This window comes from Anthonomus grandis, chromosome 1, assembly GCF_022605725.1.
Source record: "Anthonomus grandis grandis chromosome 1, icAntGran1.3, whole genome shotgun sequence".
Classification (NCBI taxonomy): Eukaryota; Metazoa; Arthropoda; class Insecta; order Coleoptera; family Curculionidae; genus Anthonomus; species Anthonomus grandis.
This window is the reverse complement of record NC_065546.1, coordinates 674,994-697,682: the sequence shown is the minus strand read 5'-3', so window position 1 is coordinate 697,682 and position 22,689 is coordinate 674,994. Positions and strand designations below refer to the sequence as shown.

At 32.2% G+C, this 22,689-nt stretch overlaps 1 protein-coding gene across 4 annotated transcripts in view; it reads right to left on the bottom strand.

Moving 5' to 3' along the window:
* Window positions 1-17,679, bottom strand: part of LOC126737543 (organic cation transporter protein-like) — a 54,621-nt gene extending 36,942 nt beyond the window's left edge. For 2 of the 4 annotated variants that reach the window (XM_050442841.1, XM_050445029.1), the window contains exon 1: window positions 17,333-17,679. The gene's annotated coding sequence lies outside the window, so the exon portion shown is untranslated. Of the gene's footprint in view, window positions 1-9,077; window positions 9,235-16,194; window positions 16,297-17,332 lie in introns of those variants that run through there. The other 2 variants (XM_050444293.1, XM_050443561.1) reach the window with 2 other exon arrangements.
* Window positions 17,680-22,689: the final 5,010 nt, after the last annotated feature.

Genomic DNA, 22,689 nt, shown 5'->3' with positions numbered 1-22,689 from the left:
TGACCATAAGTTTTCAATGACATTAATATCTGGACTTTGCGGTGGAGTTTCAAGTATTTTTAGACAGTTATGGAGCAACCAATTCTTTACTTTCTGTGCCTTATGCTTTGGATCATTGTCCTGGTAAAATTAAATTTTTTTTTCAATTCGGAATTTTCGGGCGCTTGCCTTTAAATTCTGCTTAAGTATGTCCAAATACATGTTCTGATCCATTATACCCTCTATAAAATGTAGATTTCCAAGACCTGCAGCTGACATATACCCCCAGACCATGACTGAACCACCTCCGTGCTTTACTGTGGCTCGTAGATTTTGTTCTTTGAGAGATTCATTGGGCTTTCTCCACACCCGTTGTTGTCCATCTGATCCGAAAATACAAAATTTACTCTCATCTGTAAAAATTACGTCCTTCCAAAATAAAAAATCTTTGTCTCTGTGTTCTTCAGCAAAGCTTAACCTCTTGATTTTATTTACCTTACTGATCCAAGGTTTTCTTCGAGCCACTCTACTATGAATATTATTTTTTTTTAGAAATTTCTGACTGTTTGAGGATTAACTGTTTTTCGTAAATATTTCTTTTGCCAACTTCGGTGCAGATATTTTCGGGTTTTCCGCAACTTTCCTGAGGATCCAACGTTCGTCGTACGAATTAAACATTTTTCGAGGGCATTTCCTTACTTTATTTGATATTCTATTTTCACTTTTATAACGATCCACAATTCCTTGCACGGTAGAGTGCGGCCTACAAACCATTTTGGAAATTTGTCGCAATGATTTTCCATCTTTCCAATGTTGTATAATTAATTTGCGTTCTACAACGCTTGTTTGTCCACGCTGACGCCCCATATGGTAAAAGAAGGACAAAAAATTAATTAAACTCAATTAAAAATTACACAGAAGTGTTAAAAGTAACAGATGCTAATGATAAATAATGACTAATAGTGAAAAAAAATGTAAGTAAAATATTTTTAGTTTCTGAGATGTTCTTGAGTTCTGAGTTCGAGACGTTCTGAGAGTTCTTTTTTTTCACAAAAATGTAATAACTTTATCAGGTGGAATTTTGTTTTCAAATTAAGAAGTAAACAAGTCCGAATGATGTTTATTATGTTTAGTAGTACCTACTTTGCTATCAGTTGATACAGTTGTGGTCGTATTTCGTTTTTTATTAAAATTATGCCGCATAATTTTTCAAATGAGGAACTAACGGACATGTTACTGGCATACGGGGAATCAAGACAAAACAGTGTGGCTGCAGCTAATCTTTATGCACAAAGGTTTCCTCATAGGTATCATCCGTCGCGTGAAGCTTTTTTGCGTATGGTTCAGCAGGGAAAAGAAACTGGAAATTTGCGGCCGAGGCCAGGGCAACATGGTGGAGCCATTAGACCTAAGCGCATTTTAAATCTGGAGAATTTGATTTTAGATATCATCGAAGAGCATCCTGACATAAGCACTAGAACAATTGCAACGCAATTTGGATTATCACCAGTCACAGTTTGGCGAATTTTAAGGCATAAATTACTGTATCCATTTCACGTCCAAAGGGTACAAAGCTTTACTTCCAATTGATCATGCGCCTCGAGTAAACTTTTGCGAGTGGTCGTTACATCAGCAGCAGTTAAACCCAAACTTTACCAGACACATTTTAGGTACGGATGAAGCAATTTTCACACGCAATGGTATTCACAATTTTCACAACACGCATTTTTGGGCAGTTGAAAATCCGCATGCCATTCGGCGAACAAACTTTCAACAACGATTTTCAGTAAATGTGTGGGCTGGAATTGTAAACGGAATACCTATTGGCCCTTTTATTTTGAATAATCGTCTAACTGGTGCTCTTTATTTACAATTCTTGCGACAAAATTTGCCGGTAATCCTTGAAGAAGTCCCTCTTCACATTAGGCAGAATTTGTGGTTTCTTCACGATGGTGCTCCACCACATTTTGCGCGACCAGTGCGACGGCATTTGGATCGAATGTGCCCCAAACGATGGATAGGCCGAAGTGGTCCAATTGGATGGCCTCGATCACCCGACATTAATCCGCTTGACTTTTATTTTTGGGGCCACCTAAAATCTCTGGTGTATGTAACCGAAGTTGACAATGAACAAGAATTAAGAAATCGAATATTTGCTGCCGCCGAGGAAATTCGACTACAACCTGGATTACACTGGTAAAACGCACATTGTAAATTTACATAACATTACGCTGGCAATTTTGTTACCACAATATATTGTGTAAAATTACATTCCATATGTAAATATTAAATGGGTACACAATAAACAATGTAATTTTTCGATGTGATTATACACTAACCTTTATGCAGAAATTTACAGAATAGATTATGTACGTTTCTAAAGTAAACTTACGATATAAATTACGTAATAAATTTATGTAAATTTACCTAGCTGGCTAGGTAAAAGTAAATATTAAAATGCGAATTTCTTTATTAAAAATCATATGTATCCTATGTGAATTTACACAAGGCTTATTTATGTAAATTTACGTAGTTTTCCAGGTAAAATTAAATAGTAAATGTATTTTTTTGAAAATTTTTCGTTAAGTAATATAAAATTACATACGAATTATAATAATATGACAATATAAATAAAATACTGTAAAATATTTAACAAAATAAGTGTATTTCTAAAAGGGACATTCACATAACATTAGACATATCAAAAAATTTTCAAAGGTCTTTTTTTAACTATGTGTACTTCAAAAACCGTTATAATATAAAATTTAAATAATAGATACGAGGTGGTCTTTTCTTAATGCGAAGTTCTGTTTGGAGATAAGTATATACAAATGAACCAATAACTTATGTAAGAATATAAAAAAGCACATTTTAAAATTATTGTCATACATATGAGGATTTTCAAAAAGTATTGAAAATGAAAATATATTTTTTCTAATATATCACTGACTTAAAATATATTTAGAGTACTAAAAATTAGATGACTTGTAAATTATATATTTTTATTTGCACAGTTTTCTCGAAACACTTCTTATAGATGTCAATCATTTTAAAATATGCCAGAGCTCTGATTTAAGAAACGACCTGGTAAATATCCTGATGACTTAATTATGTCTCAAGTGTATAACAAACCTTTTGATACCTAAACATAACATAAACTATATTGCAAAACGAAAACGTTAACATACATGTAATTATATTAACATATAATAAGAAACAACATGTCTTGATGATATATTCTTAATCATAAGAAATAGGAACTAAAAATGCTAAACTTTCTGACCTAATACTAAATATTTATTCTATAATGAAGAAAAATAGTACATCATACGAAGATGTTACTATTTAGTTATAGAAAATTTTTTAAATTTGTTTATAAAATTAAAAACTGTCCTCTTTGTGGGGTTAATTTTTTTAGATTTTGATCCGAAAATCTGGATGAACTTTTAAAAACATTCTTTGTATAAATTCCAACACCGTCGTTATTTCTTTTGGATACTGCAAATTATAAATAAAGTAAATAGCCATGCACACTTTAAAAGAATCTTCAAAGGTCTCATATGTGTCGAGATTCAGCGATTCCTTTTCGCAGTATACAAAATACGTGTATGAAAGCTGTTCATTTGAATCTAAAAAAGATTTATGCACATTAAAACAAAACAGAACAATAAAAAATGCTTATCATTAATTTCAAAAATGCAGGGTAACTTGTCTAAATCAGAAAAACCTTCTATCATTGTGTTAAGGGTTTTGTCACATAAAAAATATTTGGATTCCAATCTAAGGTACATATTCGATAATATTTTTAATCCTAATTCCTTCAGTTCATCCTTGTTAGACAAATTATTAGAATTTTCAATTAAATTATTTTTTTTTGTAGTAACTATATTTTCTTGTTCCAATTCAATGTTTAGGTCATTTAAAGATAAAGCAGTGTTCTCAATAACTTTACCAGAATGAAGCTCATAATGTTTTCTACATGCATGGGATCTCATGCTATTAATGTTCTTAAATTCAAAATCATAATTACAAATATCTCTTAAAGGACAATAAATTGATAATCCATTTTTTATATGTTTATATCCATGCATGAAAATTTCTTTTATATTTGTAGTGAAATAGTTGCAAGATTTTAAAGGACAACATATAACTTCTTGCATTTTATTAACTATTTGATTTTGATTTAAAGGATGTTGTCTGTAAATATGCAATGCTGCTTAAAGCCAATATATGTTTTAAATATCATATTGCATCCATGATGCAAACAACACTTTCTGTTCGTGCAACACTTAAATGCACAAATTTTGCATTGCATCATTATAAGAAAGAATATTTTACTCACCTTAAACTGCAGGTTTACCTGTCACACCCGTTACTACGCTTCAATGTATATTATGGCACAACACGACACACTAAACTAAAGAAAAATGGGAGAATAAATAATAATGCCAGTTGATGGACGAAAGACTGAACGAGAAATAAAGTAAAACAATATGGCGAAGTTGGCAGGTTTATCACGGGGGCGCTAGTAGTTTTGTTGTTAGTGATTTCACACCATCTGTACTGTAATTTTACATATGAAATTATGTAAAATGTAATTACATAATATACCATGTAAAAATATAAATACATAATATATGTTGTAATGTTGTAATTTTTATTGCAGTATTTGTTGTGTAAATTATTTTTTCACATTGTTTATTGCTAGACCAGGCGAATTAGCTCAAATTTAATCAAAAAATGCACAAATTGCTATACGGAAACTGACTGTTGGAGTTAGTAGAGGAGTTCATAACGAGTGAAAAAAACGAAAATCCAACAATGGGGTAGTAGGGCGTTGTTTTGGGGTAGGGGGGGGGGGGAGGTGAAAAGGGGTGGAAAAATATTCTTTTGCAATGTCCGGCGAAAGTTGACGTCCAATTGAAAAATGTTCAATAGAAAAGTTGTAGGTCATAAGAAAATCTATAATTTTTGTAGAGGTCACTTTTGAACATAACCTCAAAATAGCCAAGATAAATGCGAAAAACCGTTTTTTTTTTCGTTTTTTCAATTTTAATTTTTTATTTTCACAAAAATAGTTCAATCTTTGTGAAAATATACCTTTGTAGGTCTTAAATAAACTCAATTTTTTTCAGATCGAAATATTAAAAACTTTCGGAGATATGCGTTTTTTTCGGAAAAACCGTTTTTTTTTAAATGAAAATTGTACTTCAGAAAATCATGGTACAGGTTCATCCGGGGCTCATTTTTTTTATTTTCACATGTACTTTTTTATGAAATAAAGAAACTATATACTTCCCATTTGAAAAAACGTCGAAAAATGCAAAAAAAATCAAAAATGATTTTTACAGCAATAAAATTTTTAGAAATTGTTAATTATTTATTTAAATTAGTTAAAAAATCAAAAAACAGATTATACCATTCGATTCTACGGAAAAAAATACAAAAGAAACTATGTATCATTATTTTACCGGAAACTTAATTGGGCACAGTTGGGCTTTGTACACCGTGTAAATAGAATCACATTCTTACGTATTTTCTCGATTTTCATAGAAAATAATTGTTTTTCGAAAAAAATACAAGAAACAAAAATTATTTAAAATCAAATTGTCTTTGCAAAAACTTTTGCTTAAAACATTTTTTGCAAAAATCATTAATTTGTCAATTTTAACAAAAAAAACATGCAAAAAAGTCAAAAATCGTTTTTAACATTGTAAATTAGCATATATTTTGTATATAGCATATTTTTTGAGCCGACAGACAGTGATGAAATAAGCAACATAATATTAAGCCTAAAACGAAATGCGGCTCCGGGCCATGATAAAATTACAATACTTGATCTAACTAATATAAAAGAGTACATATTAAATATACTAGTCATACTTATAAATAATGCATTCAGCATAGGCGAATTTCCTCCTGACCTCAAAATATCTAAAGTATGTCCAATTCATAAATCTGGTCCTAAAACCCAATTAAATAACTACAGGCCTATATCTATAACAAGTGTCTTTTCAAAAATTATTGAAACAGTGATTAAGAGGCGGATGATGTCATTTATAGAAAAATATATCTCATACGATTTATACCAATATGGGTTTCTTAAAAACAGCAGCACTTTAAGTGCTACTATAGATCTCCTTAACTATGTGTCAGCTAATTTAGATCAAGGCAAAATTGTCATAGCAGTTTTTGTCGATTTAAGAATGGCATTTGACGTAGTTAATCATGACATATTATTAAACAAGCTGGAAGAAATGGGCTTTCGGGGATCTGCACTGTCCTTGATTGGGTCATACTTACTTAATAGAAGACAATATGTACATGTAAATAATAAAGAAAGTAATATCTTAACATTTAACTGTGGTGTCCCTCAGGGGTCAGTGTTGGGACCATTACTGTACTCACTGTATGTTCTGAGTTTACGGGTAGCAGGGTTAGACGCCCAATATTATACATTTGCTGACGATACTGTATTATTGTATTCGGATAATGATTGTGATAGATTGGTTAATAGGGTAAATGATGATCTAACTAAATATAGTCAATGGTTACTACAAAATAATCTTAAAATAAATTTGGACAAAACCAAATATATCCTATCTAAACAGAAAAATAAGACAATAAATCAAGTTAGAATATGTCTAAATGGTGCGACTTTAGAAAATGTAAATAATATAAAATATTTGGGACTTACACTGGATGAGAATCTTAATTGGAACGCTCATATTGACTACTTAAAAAGTAAGATAATTCCCTTTACAGGAGCATTTTATAAATGTATGCACTTCTTAAGTAACGCAGCTAAATATAAAATATATAATGCTTACTTTCTTTCAAACTTGCGGTACCTAATTCCAGTGTGGGGAACCTGTTGTAAGTACAATTTTCAAAGAGTTGAAATTTTGCAGAGTAAAGTACTCAAGATTTTATTTAATCTTGATTATTTTATGCATGCGGGGGACATATTTGAAATATTGAAAATCCACTCAATTAGTCACATACTTAAAATAGAACAAGCAAAATTAATATTTAAAATAATTAATAAGCTACAAAAATCAAATTACACTATTGTTTATTCTAGTGAAATACATGCACATAATCTATAGAAACAACAATATTCGACTAAGTAGTGACAAACATTGCCCTTAGAAACCCAATCAACGCAGCGACACAAACCTATAATGATCTGTCTTATGAAATAAAACAAGAAGTTTCTTATTATAAATTTATTAGAATGGTTAAGCAATCCTTACACTATTAACAAAGTTACTAATATGTAATTCTATGGCCACATTGTTACAATAACATATTTCTTTTAAATGTAACTTCGGTACCAATGCTAATATAAGCATTGCTTAGAAGTTTATTCATATATTGGACTTGTGTGTTTATTAAGTTTATGAAATAGGCAATATTATAAATATGTATTAAGAAAAAAAAAAATGTAAAAAAAATCAATTTTGTAACCAGATAATTGCTTTAATATATGAAGTGTTTTTCAAAAAAAAATTTTACAGTTATTCTTAATAATTTGTTTGAATTTTTATAAAATTAAAAAAAATAATTACATAATTTAATTCTACAGGAAAAATTACGTTTATACATTCAATGAAAGTGATATGCATCATTGTTATTGCAAAAATAAAACTAACGGTGAATCTCGAACAATGTTCTTAATTAATTAAGATCACGTCGATATATTCTGGAGTTATTGGAACTGATTCAATAAACTGTCACCATGCGTATGAGATGAGCAACAGAAAAAATGAGCCCCGGATGAACTCTGTACCATGATTTTCTGAAGTACAATTTTCATTTTAAAAAAAAATGGTTTTTTCCGAAAAAAACGCATATCTCCGAAAGTTTTTAATATTTCGATCTGAAAAAAATTGAGGTTATTTAAGACCTACAAAGGTATATTTTCACAAATTTTTACAAAGATTGAACTATTTTTGTGAAAATAAAAAATTAAAAATTGAAAAAACGAAAAAAAAAAACGGTTTTTCGCATGTATCTTGGCTATTTTGAGGTTATGTTCAAAAGTGACCTCTACAAAAATTATAGATTTTCTTATGATCTACAACTTTTCTATTGAACATTTTTCAATTGGACGTCAACTTTCGCCGGAAATTGCAAAAGAATATTTTTCCACCCCTTTTCACCCCCCCCCCCCCCAAAACAACCCCCTACTACCCCATTGTTGGATTTTCGTTTTTTTCACTCGTTATGAACCCCTCTACCAACTCCAACAGTCAGTTTCCGAATAGCAATTTGTGCACTGTTAAAGTCTAATTCGCCTGGTCTATGTTGTCTGCAACTCTTGGATTAGGCGTGCTCAATTATGTATTGAAAGTCATGGAAATAACTTCGAACAGTTACTATAATAGTTAAATAAACATTTATTTCGAAAATTTATGTTTTTTTTTAAATTTTAATTAATAAGTCGTTTATCTCCGTAACTAAAACTATTTTACTAAATTTTTTTTCACTATTAGTCATTATTTGCCGTCAGCAATAATTTCCCAAGTTTATGCGTATAGGTTAAGAAACACCCTGTACAGTTGGAAATATTTTGCACGTTATTTGTACAGAATGTAAAAGAAACCTTAGGTGTACGAGTTTCATTTTGACTGACTGTAGAGGTGATATTTATAGTTATTTTTATGTATATGCGTAATTATTTAAAAAGGTCTCACATAAAAGATATTTGCATGTTTGGTTTATCCGAAATTTTAATTGTTTTTCTATTAAAATTGCAGCGTTTTAATATCTATATTTGCATTTTATTTGAAAATGTTAAAGGTTATATATTATAAATCTATATAGGCTGTATAATTGTTCATCTGAAGTCTTAAATCGCAATTATTTATAATATATTAGATTACTAATAGTATTTTAGAAGATTCAAAATTTATTAACTCAGGATTTACAAATTCAGTCGTTATTCTTGCAATACTCACATTCACTTTACTTTTTTATGTTTGTATCAGAAATAAAATGTACCAAATATAACTCTGGCCAAGGAAAACGAATTTCATTTAATTTTGTATTAATTTATACTGTAGTGTAAGTAATAAGGATACCTAATAACTTACATGAGATATATATTTTTTGAAATGTTTTTCAATAAATCCAACAAAAATGTAAAATAAATGGCGAAATTTTATACACTACTACACAAACATACAAAAAACCACTCATACATGGCCTAAATGTATTTTAAAAACCGTATTTTTTTGTGTTAATACTTGACTCGATTTTGCACTGATACCAAACAAATTATATACATATCTATATGTTCTACCACCGATGCTGAGGTAATAAAAAATATCAACAATCTAGAACCATACACGTTTTATGATTGCATCACTTATATGGTTTTTTTTTGTTTAATAAATAAATACAAATTTAAGTTTATAGTTTATTATTGGTTTTTTTGTGTGCAATATTAGGATTTCATTTATTTTTTTTTAAATAAATGAAATTAATGTGATTGCTTTAGATAAGCTGACGCGATGAAATCACGTCCTTTTGTGTTGTTACTTTCGGCACTTTATGGATATTTTTTGATTACGTTTTATTATCTAAATATTAAGAATACTTACAAAAAGTATATTTAAGAAAAAATTGAAGTACACCAAGGTTGTAATTCGTCCTAATAAAATGCAAAATATCTTGAATCAGGTGTATTATGCAGGCTGGCTTTTTTACTAGCCATTATTGGATAGTAATGAAACAAACTAAGTCACAGGTCTCAAATTAGAGTCATTACTATTTAATGTAAGCCGGTCTCTTTGAGAAAAGATGGACGAGTTCTTCGAAACCATTATCAGATCCTAAAAAGCACAGAAATTATAAACTATATCTTCAATTAGTATCGGACACTTCCAGAACTATGAAAAGCACATCAAAAAATGTTTACATAGCAACACAGAACCATTTCCTACATTAACATTTTCTACATCAACCAAAGTATGTTTTGGAGATTTCCGCAATTTGCGTCCAAAGCAGAGATTTATTTAATTTTTTTGTCTAGGTGTTAGGTGTTAAAAACCCGCTTGTAAAATGATATCGTATACTTTCTTGAACTCTCCATCGGATAAAGCAAAATTAAATTAATAAAATCTTTGTAAAGTTTTAAATAGTTTTGGTAGGTTTATCTATCATCTGGCCCGGGTGAAAGCACCCTGTAAGGGCTCCTATCTAGGATTACAGACGAAGCTGCTGCCTTGCTTCGTTAAGCCGCCACATCAAGAAGTTACGAAAGTCAGTCAGAGAAGAGAGATTGTAATACTCGGCAATTCAAATATCCGCACAGGGACAAGGCCGTCAGACAGAGTGTTTGAAGATACGGAGAAACATATAGACAGAACTGAAAGTTATGAATGCCTTCGTTGTAGTGATGGCTGATCCCGAAATTTTTCGGGATCAGTTACGAACTGATCTTGAAGTAATAAATAACTGATCCCTGGATCAGTGCTGGTATCAGTTCCAGAGCACATGTTATTATTGTAACTTTTATTGTTTGCTTCTCTAAGAGTTAACCTATGTAGAAATGGAACTAAATACTACTTTATTTCGAAATCGGAAATACTGCTATTTCTTGATTATTTTTTATTTAATATTATTATGATTTTCTTGATTTTCAAAAATCATTTTCTCATACCTTAATTTCCTTGAATGTGATATAATTCTTTTTTTTATGTAACTACTAACAACTTTTAAAAAATATCAGTGTTAAAGAATGTTTTTAAAATATTCATAACAAAAAAGTAAACCGTTGAAATTACATTTTATTTTTTATTAGACTTTATAAGAAAATAAAATATGATAGGGACATCTACTTGTGGGTGTGCGAACGCGTTTACGCGTTTAATTTATCATCCGCTGATCTCGCAAATTATTATATATTTTGTCTTTGCTGTAAAAAAAATAGTTTATTTATTTGCTGTGATATCATGTCAAAGAGAAGTGCGATATGGTTATATTTTTTAATAGTGGACAATGATAAAAATGTGATGTATCTAAACAAAACATGTGATATAAGTATTCTGTTTCTAATATGAAAAAGCACTTAAAAAAAAAGCACCCAGATATTAAGGTGGATTTTGGTTGCTAGAATTCTTCAATACATGTCGAACAGCATGGTAATTTTGGTTTGGAGGATGAAGATTTAAATGCAAAGGACGGTTCTAGTGAGACTGAAGTAAATAATAGTCAGGCATTAGCTACCGTTGCAACAACAAGTCAGGACAAAAATCAGATTAATGTTGAGGTAAGTGGCAGCAGCACTTCTACATCTACTAGCCTTGTATCTTCCACCAATACAACATCCACCAGTAAAATGATCTCTGTGCCTAGCACATCCTCATCTTTATATCAAGGTTCAATGAAAAATTTTTTAACAAAAAAATTACTTCTAGTTTAAAATTAAAACTAGATAAGGAGATTTTGGGTTTATTTATTTATGACTACCAACCCTTTAGTATTGTGGAAGATAGGGGGTTCAAATCTTTTATAAATAAACTTAGTCCTTCATATGTTTTGCCGAATCGTCATACCATATCGGCTTCAATGATTCCATTGGAATATGAAAAATGCTTACAAGAAGCTAAGGAAGAAATAAAAAAAGTTGTGAATATTTGTTTAACAACAGATCGCTGGACATCTGTGAAAAATAAAAGTTATATGGCAATAACTGGCCATTAAATTGACGAAAATTTTATCATGAATTCTGTTTTATTAAGTTGTGAAAAAATGGAAGAAAGTCACACACCCGCAAATTTAGCGGCACGAATAAAAAGAGTTCTTAAAGAATGGGGATTGAAAAAAAAGGTTATTCTAATTGTGTCAGATAATGCCAGCAATATAAAAAATGCCGTTTTAAAGAAACTACGCTTGAAATGGTTTGGATGCTTTGCACATATATTAAATTTAATAGTTCAAGATGCGTTATAACTTCAGCAACCTTTAATACAGAAGGTAAAAGACATAGTTTCTTACTTTCGGAGAAGCACGTTGGCAAATTCGAAATTAGAAAATTTTCAACGGCAATTTTGAATCAACCCAAAAAACTTGTACAAGAGGTAGCTACAAGGTGGAATTCAACATTCCATATGACGTGGACTTCTCAATGTCTGCGAAAAATTAAAACATGCGGGACTTACGGTCGAAACAATTACGGTTGTGGAATGTTTGGAAGATTGTTTGAGACAACGCGTAGGAAATATTGAATACAGTAATTCTTAATAATGTTGAAATTGATGTACCGCTAAAAAGCCTAACCTTATGGCATTGCCTTGACGAGAGAGTTCCTAGTCATAAACCTAAATGTAGTATTTACTGCTTCAAGCAGAGCTATAACGGAGGTTGAAAGATACCGTAGAATGGGGCTATTCTGGAAATCAGGGGTAATTTGAGAATTCATCCGAAAAATGTTAAAAGCGGCAACAACGCCCACAGAGTTAATAACAATACGCAAACGCCGCACAAGGCCATTAGTACACATGCAACCGCGTACTCGAGCGCAGATCGACGAAAGGTAGCTGTTTTATTTTGGCGCGTAAAAATATTAGGAAAAACACGTGTTTTTTGGTGAAAGAACGGTAAGTGGTTAACTTTACTCTGTAAATCTAAACTGATTAATTGTATGATATTGGCACTTAATCCAAATAAAAGTATGGGGTTTTAGGAAGGTGTATTGGTAACATAAACATTTTAGGACTCTTTTGTTTTTTTTTATTCAATATTTTCTGGAGTGGGGTAATTTGAGAAGTGACTGGGGGCTATTTGAGAAGGCATGGGGGCTATTTGAAAATTGTTAGAAATTGCTTTCAAATGAAATTGGCTTTTTTAGAGTGGTATGAGATAATGGTGCGCACTTATAAAAAAACATTTAGCCATGTCAGAAATGGCAAAAATTACGTGCCATATGGGCATTACTCAGAGAAAGCCTTAGCCAGAGCAATAGAAGAAGTAAAAAAAGGGCGGTTAACTTTGGCTAAGGCCTCCGAGCATTTCAAAGTGCCCATCGCCACCATAAGCAGACGTGCTAGGGGGACCAATATATTTGAAAAACCGGGAAGACCTTCGATATTTTCCAAGGAAGAAGAGGAACAGTTTGTGAAATACCTAAATATTGTGGCAGCTTGGGGATTTCCCTTTGACATATTGGATCTAAGACTTTTTGCGAAGAATTACCTGGATAAAAAAGGTGTACAGGAGGTTCGTTTGAAGGATAACTTTCCTGGTAGAGATTGGGCATTAGCTTTTCTTAAACGACACGAAAAGCTCATATCAAACCGTCTATCATCCAATATTTCAACTAAAAGAGCTTCACTTTCACCAGAAGTTATCGATAATTTTTTTGATAATGCCCGAGATACTTTATTAGCGGTAAATCCTAGTTTAATGATAAATTATGATGAAACAAACCTTACCGACAACCCAGGCACTAAGAAATATATTTATAAAAGAGGATCAAGGTACCCAGAAAGAGTGATAAATTCGACAAAAACAGCCATAAGCTTAATGTATGCTGGTACTGCTGATGGCCAGATATTACCAGTTTATGTAGTGTATAAAGGTGAGCATCTTTGGGACTCATGGACTGAGGGAGGCCCTAAAGGTGCCAGATATAATAGGTCTAAAAGCGGGTGGTTCGATTCCGCTTGTTTTCGAAATTGGTTTTTACTGTGGTAGTTCCATTTTTTAAAAATAAACCTGGAAAAAAGGTGAGTAGGTATAACAGAGAGGTTTAAGTCATTTTACCCATATTTAATTTTCATTTTAGTCTCTCATTGGGGACAACTTATCTTCTCACTTTTCCGAAGACGTCCTTAAAACGTGCGAGAAAATGGATATTGCATTTATTTGTTTGCCAAGCAATGCGACCCATGTCATGCAGCCATTAGACGTCGCATTTTATTCTCCACTTAAGAAATATTGGCGCGAAATTCTGACAACGTGGAAGAAAGGCCAAGGGCGGAAAATGACTACACTCTCAAAAGATGTATTCCCTAGATTGCTTGCACAGCTCCATAACAAGATTGAAGAGAATGGCAAAGGAAGGCAAAATTTAATCTCCGGATTTGCCAAAACTGGATTGCACCCCCTAAATCCTGCGCAACCAAAGGAAAGATTACCTGCATCGTCCACCACAGGTACAGATTCTAATATTTTAGATTCAAGCATTTCAAGCTCAGTTTTGGATGTCCTAAAAGAAATGCGTATGGGTAGTTGTGAGCAGCGTAAAGCACCGCGTCGCAAGAAGCTTACTGTAGAAGCAGGAAAAAGTGTTTCTACATCTGATTTGTACCCGTCTACTAGTAGAAATGTTTCTGAAATAAATTCATGCGAATCATCAGATGATGAAGAAGACCAGCTACAAAATATTGACGATGAAGACCTTCCCTGTTTTAATTTGAAAAAACCTGATAAAGAAATCCAACCAGAAGAACATGATGATGAAAATCAGCAAGAAATAAGTGACGATGATGACCATCCTCTTATAAACTTTAGTAATCTTAAGGTCAATGATTGGGTAGTTGTTCGATACACGGCAACAATTTCAAGCCAATGTTATATAGGACAAATAAAATCCGTTACCCTGCTAAACGGGGAACGGGTTTTCAAAACATCGTTTTTAAAAAAATCCTCCAAAACGGAAAGATTTTTATCTCCTCCTAAGTTAAATGAAGACGAGGTAACAACCGAAATGATTATCATGATACTTAGCCCTCCTAAAATTGAAGGTTCAGGGACCAGGCACTTTTTTACCTTTTCGGATAATCTTTCAGAACTAAACATAAAATAAACATATAGTTACCACTGTTTGTAACCTTTAAGAAACCTTTGTTACCTTCAAACCAGAGTTATTTTTAAGTTGTTTTTTTTTTGTTTGATCATTTTTTAGAGTTATCTACTTTATGTTTTTTTGTTTACATATTTTAATTGTAATTTGCAATGTTGCAAGAAATATTTTTTGTTTTGTATATTTTTTTTATATGTTAACATGTTTTTTATTTTTTTAAAAATGTTTGTTTGTTTTCCAAATATCCCCTTCAGTGGATAAATGATGATTTATGCAATTTTAAGCCATATTCTCAAAAAGCCCCACCCTATGGAGCAATTTGAGAAGGCCCTAAAAAAATTTTTTTACGGCTCCCAGAAGAGGAAGCCGTTAGTCAAATACAAGAAATAGATACCTCTATCATAGGTCTTTCCAACGCCATTACAAAATTGATCAAGCTTACTTTTGTCTTATAGATATCGCTCAAAAACCTCAAAAAAATTCTCAAATAGCCCCATTCTACGGTACTTTGAAGATGAAATGTTACCTCGCCAAGGCAATCCATTTGAATGGTGGCAAAAGAATTATTATAAATATCCTAGCTTAAGTCAACTTTTTAAACAAAAATGTTGCGCTCTTGGTTCCTTTGTGCCTTGCGAAAAATTGTTTTCGAAAGCTCAATATTTAATTAATGATCGACGCGCGCGGATGTCCCACGACAAATTAAGTATGCTTTTATTTCTCAATACACACAAGTTACGTTTTAAGCAGTAATAATTTGTTTGTTGATTTCAAAGCATTAACAATTTAAAGAGTAATGTTTAGATTTTTTTCGTTAGAGCTTATCTGTACTCTTTACGGCTTTCAGCATCTCTATTGAAGTTGTTCATTTATAACAATTTCAATAAGTTATATAAAAAAGAATTTATTTTTTTTGTTCTATATTTATTTTTGAGGATTTATGTATTTTTTGTTATATTTTATTTCTTTATCTGCATGTTTGTCATATTTTTTTAAGTTACATGTTACATATTTATATGTTCCTATATTTAAGACTGATTGAAACTGAGAAATTAGAAGTGTCGGGTTTATGTTTTTTTTTAAGCAAAATATAATTTAAATTAAAATTTTTGTTATTTCTGTGGTTTCATTTGAAAAAGAGTATTTATATAAGTTATAAAAATACAAATTTGTGGGTACGTATATTTTTTTTAACGTTTTATTTAATTTTTGTAATGCGGTCTATTTCATTTCATTTAAATGTGAACGCGCTAAGCCGCTAAGTAACTCATCTTCTTTGCACAATCATAAAAAAAAACGCGTATGTATACCCACTTAAATACTGTTATACGTTATACACCACCTATTTACACCCATACAATAAAAATCAAATAGTAAAATCGAACTATTAAAATAAATACCTAATACTTTTTATAGGTACAAAAAAATCAGTTACGATTTCTAGTGTGTAGTACCACCATCCACCATCAAACAAATTCAAAATTGGAATCAGTTCATTCGAATTTTACTTTTAACTTTTACTTTTAAAGCGGATTTAGTCGGAACTGTTTTATATTTCGATGCGGATCAGTTCCACGAGTCTGACGCCAGGGATCAGTGATCAGTTATTCGGATCAGTTCGGGTATTAGACAGCCATCCCTACTTCGTTGCAATGCAACACATTTTTGTGCATTACTGGCAACAGAAACTGTTTTATGGAGTTCCATAGCAAATAAATTTAAGTTTACATTTATTTTCTGCGTTTTCATAGGTTTAGAGTTTAGACTGAAATGTTATTGAAAAAAAAAATTATAAATTAGGAATTTTTGTTTAGGTTAAGACCCAATGTCCATTTTAATGGACGTCATGTATCTGTCAAAGTAAGGAAAAAAATAAAAAAAGTTATTAGTAAACAATGTTTATTTATGTATTTTTTATTATATTTAAAAGCCTCACAACCATAACTTAACAAAAACATGTCCGGGTCCCAGAAGGATATACTCCGTTACCTTAAGAATTGAAAACAATTTTAGTGAATACATGTAAAATTGTTCTAATTTTTTAAAGTCAATTGTCTTGTATAATGGGTGTCGTTCGTATCGACCACAATTAAAAATGCATTTAATATACATCAAAGACCAAATTTTAATAATTCCCTGCTAAAATCATGATAGTCACTTTTACCTTACTTCAATTTTATACCCGTATATTATAATACTCGTTTATTGGTGTAGAAGCACATATTTATTTATCAGAATTATGTTTCTATCTTTGTCTTTTGGCATAAATATATTAACACATACATTCTGTTTCTCTCACACAGCCTTTGTATACACACAATCGTATTGAAATGATTGGATATAGTAATGATTATGCCATGTGCGCCCTGACTAATAAGAAAATTCAATAGTAAAGCTAGACTTCCTGGCTCTAAAACAACAACATGTTTTTCTGGGCTTTCGACCCGAGTTTTACGGATTATTTGTATCGTTCTATTTAAGTGTAGGCTATAAATATACACGTGTAAGTGAGATTTTTGAATAGAAAAAAAATCTTACCTAGTTTTTCCTACGAAACTGTATCACCAAATTCACCCTTAAGGCCTAAACTAAAGACAACGTTTTATCGATACAATAAAAGACATTCCGTACAGTTTCACGCTTTTGATTTGTCAGCGGAGAAAAGGGAAGGGGTCGTTTGCCACATCCAGATATTGATTTTCGAGTTTTAGTTTTGTAACACGTAGGCGCGACGCGGATAAACTAAGATTTTATTAATTTCGTTATACATGTTTCCATATCTGTTTATAAATAAAATATGCTAAATATAAAAGGTACAAATTGGGTGTAGATGATACAATCGTTGCGTAAAAATTTGTGTACAGAAAAAATAAATATAGATAACATTGGAGCTTTTTACATTTATGTAAATGTAGGCCACCCAAGTATCCGTCATCTGTTATTATCGGGTTTCTACATTATTTATTTAAGCAATACTGTTTTTTATTTGATAAAATGAAGCCAGTTCAAGGTTCTCTCCAGTATACAGGATGTGATAGATATGGCACAAAAAGTAGGTACATCGTTGTATCATGGTTATGGCGTATTTAAGATGGAGGTGGCGGCAACACCTTTATCTTTTTGTAATCTTTCCGCGTTAAAAATCTATGTTTCTAAAACATTATTTTTACTGCGATATTGCCACTACATGTAGCCTAACAATTTCCTTAAATTATTTCCAAAAATCAACCTTTGAAAACGTATATATATGTATAGAATGTCCCATAAATCAACGACAAGCCGAAAATGGGCAATAGACTAAGTGCTCAGGGATTTAAAAAAATCTTTCTTGAGTACTTTTAAAATTATAGGCGTTCATATAAAACCAAAAAAAAATTTACAGCCCCTGTTAAACTTTTTAGTATTCTGGTTGCAAATTCTTGACAATTTTTTTGAATGTAACCTTGAATAACCAACCCTTCGATAAATTATAGAACTAAATTCAAACACAAGTGTCCATATTTTAAAGAAATTATCAAATTTTTGCTCAACTTGTGTCCTTTGACCATCATTTCCCAACTTACTGAAAAAGAAAATTACTTCATTGTTTGGCAAGTGATTTCAAAAGTTGGCGTATCTAATCTAGATTTCAAAATGGCAAGATACTTGCTAGATTATTTGTTCAATAAAGATAAATTTTTTTTAATACATAGTCAAATGTACGCCGCTACTCTAAGCTAAGTTAATAATTGTACAATCAAAATAAACGAAATAAAACTTTACTTAAGTCGCAACTAATGTTCAAATTGTCTAATTGAAAAAATTCGTCCAAGAGAGTTTCACTCAAAGAGACCCCAACGTGATATTAAAAAGGCGAAAAAACACAAAGTCTCGGTCTCGAAAGTCATATAATAAAATTAATTTTTAAAATGGTTATAAGTTTCACTCGAAGAGTTGAGCATCATCAGACCTGAAATGCAGAAGACACACACTGTTACCAACCAGCTATATATGGTAACACATGTGTGAAAATACTTTGACTTCAATCTGAAGTATTAACTCGAGACTACCCGGAAATATCTAGAACTTAAAGATTTGGTCAAACAATGCTGCAAGACATAGAGAAGATCCGCGATTCTTGGAAAGAATTCTATGGTCCCATGAATCGACTTTTAAGGAGGATGGATACATAAATCTCCACAACATACATGAGTGGCATAATATGGAAAATCAGCCGCAGTCGCTGAACATTTTAGCAATGGAAGATTCGCCCGATTAATAACGCGATCTAACGCGGTGTTAAATGTGTATTAGGGATGAGGGCAGACAATTTCAGCATTTGTTGTGACTCTAATAAAGTTTTATTTCATTTATTTATTTTGACTGTACAATTATTAACTTAGCTTAGAGTAGCGGCATACATTTGACTATGTACTAAAAAAATATATTTAAAAAACATCCCTATTGAACCACTAATCTAGCAAGTATCTTACCATTTTGAAATATAATAACTTTTGAAATCACTTGCGAAAAAGTTAATTAATTTTCTTTTCCAGGACAGTTAGTTAAAGTTGGGAAATGATGGTCAAAAAAAAAAAATTTTCAACAAAAGTCGAGCAAAAATCTGAAAATTTCTTAAAAATTTAAACAGTTGTGTTTGATTTTAATTCTGTAATTTATTGAATTCAGGATCACATTAAAAAAAATTGTTAAGAAATTTAAAAATTTGTAACCATAGTACTCAAAAGATCAACAGGGGTGTAATTTTGTTTTGCTTTTCTATGAATGCCTATAATTTTAAAAGTACTCAAGATAGATTTTTTAAAATATTTTTTTAATCCCTGAGCAAAGACAATATCAGCATTTAAAAGACCTCCATTTTGTTTTCGTACTGACGCAATATAGTACTTAATAGGGCCTTTCAAAATGGCACCCGTCCGCAAATTTTGACAATTTTGTTGAAAAATAATTTTTACAACAAAAATTAATAGAACTGGTAGGAAAGAAGATACTTGTTATGGGTTTGTATGTTCAGGGTTATCTTCCACTTTTAAAACGGCTCACCAAGGGTAAATACGATATAAACAGCCAAAATATCGAAAAAATCACTATTGAAGACATGCTAGACAGCAGTTTACCCTATTGCCGTCGGTTTACCAAAGACGACTATGTATTTTTGTTTACTTGTTCACAAGCTTCTATAAGCTGCAAAGAGCTAGATGAATGCGGGATTAAAGAAAAAATAAGACTATTTGAGCATATAAATCTTGCATTGATTGGCCCAATGTCATTACCTAATCGTCCTACATTTAATAACATTATTGCATCCCATAAACTGACACTCCACAAATGCATTCAAGGTTCACCTGCAGCCATCTTCATACCTCTGCTCTCACCTTCTCCTAAACAGCTGGTGGCTGAATACCTAATAAACTGTCTTGCTCTTAATGACGGTAGGATCCACTCACTGGAGGTCCCCCTTAATCCCAACATCCAGCTATCATCAAGCAGAAATCCGTCAGGTGTGGAATCAATGCAGGTTCCCAACACAGATGAAAATTTTTTATTGGCCCTTCAGATTCCAAAGGAGTCAAGGTAGCCCCAAATTCCAAGTTCTCGTTAATGTTATTAAATGTACAATCTCTCTACTTTTGAATGAACTAAAGGAACCTAATATTATGCTCCTCACAGAACATTGGCTTAAAGTGAACGAAATGATGTACATTAGTAACTATGTGGTGATTTCTAGCTTTTGTAGAACTGAATTATCTCATGGAGGATGTATGATTTTAGCTGGCAAAAGTCTTTTAACGGAAAGCACTTTTCAAAAAATTGAAAAATTTAACAATCTTCTAAAGGAATCTATTTTTGAATTTGCTGCATCTTTTTGTGAGGATTTAAACCTATACATTATTTGTATTTATCGGTCACCATTATCTGATAGCTCTGAATTCTGCTTATGCTTGGAGAGTCTCCTGCTTATGATCCCATGTTTATCCTCCATACTGTTGCCGGGTGATTTCAATGAAAATTATAATGAGAAATCTATTGCAACACTGACCCTCCGTAATTTACTCAGTTCATTTAACCTTCAAATGCATGTTAGGTCTCCCACTCGCATCACACGGTTCTCGTCCAGCACCATTGACTATGTTTGCACTAATTATCCCGAACATATGGTGGATTGCACTGTTGTGAATTCTGGCATGTCGGACCACGAGGCAGTGATCTGTGAAATCAGGAAAAAAGGAAAATGCCCCAAAACTGCTGAGTGCTCCTACGGTCCAATTTTCAGCAGGCGGTACTACGACAGATTCCATGACTCGTGTGTGGCTGCTGGATGGGAAAGCGTGTTGAATTCGACGGATCCATTGTCGTGTTTCCACTGGAAATTGATAAACCTCTTTGATGTCTCTTTTCCCATGGTGAAAATTAGACCAAAAAAGAACAAAAAGTCATGGTTAACTAGGGGACTTTAACTTTAGTTAACTGGTTTTGTTCATACCTAAAGGGTCGTCGTCAGAGAGTGCGTGTGGGGTCGGAGTATTCTGAATATCAATCTGTTGCCTGGGGAGTACCTCAAGGGTCGGTAAAAGGGCCAATACTTTTTCTCCTATATATTAATGACCTCGTCCGACTTAATATCCAGGGAAAATTCACGCTCTTTGCTGACGACACCACCGTTCTCTGGCATGGGTATGATACCGACTCTTTGAGAATAGCCATGTTGGCTGATCTTCAACTTATATATGAGTGGTTCAGGGCAAATTTACTATCATTAAATCCAGAGAAGACCAAAATAATTTGTTTTACAAATAACCGTAGTCTTGATAATATTCTTATTGCTAACTGCCCTGTCCCGCCTTATTCTAACAATAAGTTTTTGGGTCTGGTGATTGACAAGGAACTTAAGTTTGAGGACCATATACGGAGTCTCAGTAGTAGGGTTTCTGCGGGTTGTTTTGCTGTTAGGGTAACCTGTCGGGAGCTTGGCATGGGGATTGGGAGAGCCGTGTACTTTTCCCTGATTGAGTCCCATCTCAGGTATGGTTTCTGCTTTTGGGGTAGTGCAAGCAACTATCTTCTACAGATGTTGTTTGTTTTACAGAAACGTGGTGTGCGTTATATATGCGGGATATCACCTAGGGAATCATGCCGACCATATTTTATCAGGGAGGGCATTCTTACAATCTACTGCCTATACATACAGGAGGTGGCATGCCTTATTTTCTCCCATCAATACAGGTTTGTCCTACAGAATCCACGATATGTCACTCGCCAGCGGAATAATTTGCGGCTTCCCATTCCAACATCTGCCTTGGTAAAGAGATCAATTTTTTATGAAGGTATAAAAATCTTTAACCACCTACCAGGAGACATTAGAGAGGCAAAATCTCTCATCAAATTTAAGTTTCTCTTGAGGAGATTTCTGAGTGGTCGAGCTTATTACTCTGTGGCTGAACATTTGAACGACAATCAGATTTTAATTAATTAAGGGAGACCTAGCTGTTTTCCTAACCTGTTTGTTTTAAATATTTTTCTTTTTTTTATCCCTAGATGTTGAACTGTACTTAGTTAAGAAAAGTTAGATATAGTTGATTTTATTAATTAAAAAAAAATGTAAAATTTAACTGTTTAACTTTGTTTCGTCATTGTAACTTGTATTTTTAAATATAATTTTAACCTTGTAACTCTGTCTCTTTAGGATTAGGTGAAGCTTTGTTTATAACAATTTTTTGTTCAAACAATAAAGCATATTTGAATTTGAATAATTTTCTCGGCGCTATATAGACCCTTCTTCAATTAAAAGAATGGACATTTCATGAAAAACTAGCATTTCCATTAGTTGCAAGTGCTTTTATATATTAGGTCTGTATAGTGGGTTGCCTAAACAATGGGCTGCATAAAGTTCTCGT